Source organism: Carassius auratus, chromosome 17 (genome assembly GCF_003368295.1).
Source record: "Carassius auratus strain Wakin chromosome 17, ASM336829v1, whole genome shotgun sequence".
NCBI lineage: Eukaryota > Metazoa > Chordata > Actinopteri > Cypriniformes > Cyprinidae > Carassius > Carassius auratus.
The window spans coordinates 20,448,045-20,452,642 of record NC_039259.1 but is presented as its reverse complement, the minus strand read 5'-3'; the positions used below and the strand labels follow the sequence as shown (position 1 = coordinate 20,452,642).

The following is a 4,598-nucleotide window of genomic DNA, read 5'->3' as shown; positions in this document are numbered from 1 at the left end:
CAATTTGTACAGTGTCCCAACTTTTTGGAATCGGGTTTGTAGAAAACAGTTATTTTATATTGTACTATTTCATAATATCACTATTACTACATAATAATTCATATTACTAACAGTCTTTGGTAGATTCAGAAACTTCTGCCTTGAAAACAGCAGGGATCAGTGTCTTGGACCAGAATTTTTATTCTGATTAATGCAGCCTTAGTGAGCAGAAGGCTTTTTAACTCTTACCAATCCCAAAATTTTAATAATAGCATAGTTTATAGAAAGCCTGTGAATTTATGAGAAGTTAAACCATAATCCCGCAAAATCGGTCATGATTTATGAGTGACGTTCCCCATTAAAGGAGCTGTTTAAGGTCAGACTGGTGAGATTATGCATGTACAGATCAGAATCTTCTGAAAGAATCCAGACTGCCGATAAATTTGACTGTGAGATTAAGATTTAAATGTGACAGACACAGTCTGTACTTACAGTATGATGCTTCCCAGTCCATGCAGCATATAGACCACATCTTCAGTTGCAACATTCCCAGAAGCCCCTTGGGCATAAGGGCAGCCTCCCAGCCCAGCAACGGATGAGTCCACAACACTTACCCATCCATTCTAGAAAAGAACACATGAAAAAAAAGGTGTGTTGTATTTAAAAACCGGTTGCTCATTTTAAGAATGTGAAAAATGAAGAGGCGAGAATGGATAGTATGCACTCAAGGCATGTGTCACTAAAGTTGACAGTAAACCAATATGAATATAGTAAAAATATAAATCAATACAGGCAGGCAGAGAGGTAAGAGGCATTATTCCACACACTTCCATACCTGTAATGCTACAAGTATGTTAGCGAGTGCTTGTCCATCCATAAGTGTCATGACAGTGAACCGCTAAAGCCTCCACAGGGAACCTCTTTCTTCACAGCATTCAACATCTCCGTCATGCCCCTGGAGTGCCCACTCCGATATCAGCCAAGTGAAATCTCATAGCAGCCCATGGAATACAGTCGCTTTGCAACCTCTGCCACTTTGTTTGGCGATACTTTCCCTTCATATGGACAACCCAGCACACATGACACATAACTGGGAAATAACAGAGAAAGAGAAGACATTTTTCTGTAATAAGAGCACTGGGCTATGGAAAAATAACCGAGAACACTGAAATGTGCCATCAGCAGATATCTTACCCTCTCACAGGAACCCCTCTTGATTGGCTGCTCTCATCACCTCTCAAAGCGCAGAAGACTCTCATCCACTGAACAGTTGATGTTCTTCTTACTGAAGAGCTCTGATGCAGCACCAAATATTGCCACCTCTTTTGCACCAGCCTTCATCTGAGATTATATGTATACATCTCTTACTAATCCCAACATTTTGAATGGTAGGATATAAATAAGCATATTTAATATAGCACTAGCACTTTAACAGTCTGTGTTGTATTTCACTCACAGCAGCCTGGAATCCCTTCAGATTAGGGGTCAGAACGGGGTAGTTCACGCCAGCTTTCTTGTGGAGACCACGCATCACTTCCTCTTGATCGGACATCTGCCAATCAAATGCAGCCAATCTCTCATAATTTGCTCTCTTTATAGTGATTTATTTTATGTTGTGAGAATTTGTTTCTGAAATGTTCACAGGCTCTGATGGCGTATGCTGCTTCTCACCTGAGGGACCCATTTAGGTGAGACAAAACTTGTGGCCTCAATGACAGGGAGTCCTGCCTCGGAGAGCATATCGATCAGACGGATCTTCACCTCCGTTGGAACGACGGTCTGATGGATGCAGAGTTTGATTAACAGAAATGATACGGATCTTGTATTTTACTTTACATGCCCATCATTATTTGTGACACTTCAATTACTTTTACTATTTTACTACCAAGACAAACCTTCTGAAATAACTATTCACTATGTGTCAACAGGGTTTGACAGTTGGCAAACGTAAAAACAGAAGTGTTTAATCACACAGCACAGCGCTGTCTGCTGGTGTTGATGCAGGTGCATTCAGAATCACAGAAAACTCTTAACCTTCTCATTCTGAAGTCCATCTCGGGGTCCGACCTCTACGATCTTAACCCTCTCAGGTAATGAGCTTGACTGTGTGGCAGAAACACTGACCTGTCAGATCACGCACGCACGCAATTTAATTCATTTAGGTACACACAAACCACGTAACATCGTCACATTCAGAGGAGTACGCGCGTGAACTTACGGATCTGATTATTGCGGCAGCAGCGGAGCACAGAGCGGGTCTGTGAACCCGAGCAGAAGCGAAAGATCCTGGACCAACTCTCATTATGAGCGCCGCCATCTTCACACGCCCCCATTCGCCCTGACGTCATGAGCTCATATATGGATTTAGATCTCGCGATAACACGGGAGATTTCGAGAGGCTCAGCACCAATCTGTCATCGTGGCTCATGAGCTGAATGTTTTTCTTGTTTGTCCAAAAAGTAGTAAAAAAAGTAAAATAATCATTCCAAGAGGTTGTTACTTGTCGGTAAATGCCAATGATATAAACTGCATGTGTATAAAATATATTTCCTTAGACCAGATAATAATAGCGCAAATAATGTTCTGTCAAAATAAGACAAATGGCAAAGATGATATATCGGGAGAAGGTGGAAAACAGAAGCACATATATTTCATACATACAATATATTTTATTTAAGACAATCGGATTTATGTGTCGAGCCTGTGGCAACTGGTAACAAATATAACTTGTTTTGTTTTAAATAAATAAATGAGTCCTGGTACACTTCACACAAAGTATGGTCCGTTGGACTTCATGCAAGCATAGTTGTTATAGAACGAACATAATGTAAACCGTTGGCATTAAACCTAGGATGTTTGTAGTAAACTAATGTGTAAAAACTAAAAACTGCTGTAAAAGGCTTTAAAGTCAAAACTGAGAAGTATTTGCAGTTTCTTTTTTATTACAGAAAATCTCTGTTTTCATTGTATCTGAAATTAGATTAACGGCATTGTCCATTTTGCCCATAGAATGCTCTTTTGAAGTTAAAACTAAACTAACATTTCAGTTACAGTAAAATATAACTTGGTACTTTTATACAAAGCTGAGTTATATTTAATACTTTAGATTTTCAATGAGAAAGTGTTTTTATTTGTACAAAATGCACAATCATTTCCCTTATGAGTTTTTTAACAGACCATAAACTGCCAGGAAGACAGCTCTAGCCCATTCCCCTTTCACACACAACCACAAGCGTATCATCACTTTTCCACTGGCTTCTCTCGTCGCTGTCCTCCCACTTCCTGTATTATGAGATCTGCTCCGGAATCTTCTGCGAGGTCATCGTCATCCATGACCCATTGCAATTTGCCTGTTCTCACTCATACCCTCTTCCACCAACCAACAACAGGCCTTCCTTGTCCTCATTTCCATCAGTCCCATTCATAATCAACTCACTGTAGCCGCTCTCTTGAATGCAAACATCACACAGCCTGTATTTGCGGGTTCCCTCGCTTACAACTCGCCCAGTGACTTCAGTTACATGCGTTTGCACTTCCTGCACACCAGCTTACGGGCCTGATGGATCTGTGGAAACACTATGTTGACAACACGGGATGTTTAAGAGACCACAATAATTTTTTTTTAGACAGCCTGAAAAAAATAGGTACTTCGTTTAATTACATCCATTACACTTGACTTAATTCATCCATGACTTAAAGTGATCACACACAGTACAAGATCTAAATTAATGACCAACAGTAGTAGCATGTGGATCTATAGCCTGTGGTGGTGTTAATAGACACGTGTGAAGCTGAGTGTGTTTCTCACCGTCTCAAAATGGCTGCGCAGGTGTTCCAGGCGAGTGAAACGTTTGCTGCAGGCCTGGCAGGGATATGGACGCTCACCTGTGTGACAGCGGAGATGACGCTTCAAGTCGGCCTTTCTCTTTACTGTGTGTGTGCAGAATGGACATTTGTAACGCATAGAGGGCGTGGAATCTGAGACAGAGAGAGGCAGACATTGACTTTTAGATCCCTTTCATGCATCACCCCATTTAAAATCAAAACATCTTTTGTTTACTCTGAAAACATAGAAACATACAGTAACAGAGAAATAGAGAAAAAAATAAGTTTGGGAGGGGCTGGGGGGTATGGGGGGCAGAAAAAGGCCTAAAGGAGAAATGTTTTGCATTATTAACTTCTTTCCAAGTTTTGACTGTTGTTTAAGACCATGAATGGCTCTTAATTGCAAAATGGCATTTGTCCAGTATGAACATAGAATTTTTTTTATTGCTGAGGCATTTATATATATATATATATATATGAGGTTTGAATTTATATGATAAAAAAAATACAAGGAAACAGTATTACTGTACAATATTATTATAACTAAAAAAAAAACATTCCTGTGATTGGAACGCTGTAAAAGTGATTTTTTTTCAGCATCATTACTCCATTCTTCACTGCCACAGAATTCTTCATAAATCATTTTAATATGCTGATTAGGTCTGGAAATTTCTGGAATCATCACCGCTGAAAAGAATAGTGCTGCTCAACATTTTTGCAAAAACTTTGATTGCTATTCTCATGATGTATTAACGAATGTAAAGTTTATTTGAAATTGATTTTTTTCTAACAGT

The 4,598-nt window shown here is 39.6% G+C and overlaps 2 pseudogenes; both read right to left on the bottom strand.

Moving 5' to 3' along the window:
- Positions 1-954: 954 nt before the first annotated feature.
- Positions 955-2,329, bottom strand: LOC113116893 (hydroxymethylglutaryl-CoA lyase, mitochondrial-like; annotated as a pseudogene).
- An 890-nt stretch (positions 2,330-3,219) lies between these two features.
- Positions 3,220-4,598, bottom strand: part of LOC113116892 (zinc finger and BTB domain-containing protein 8A-like) — a 3,699-nt pseudogene continuing 2,320 nt past the window's right edge.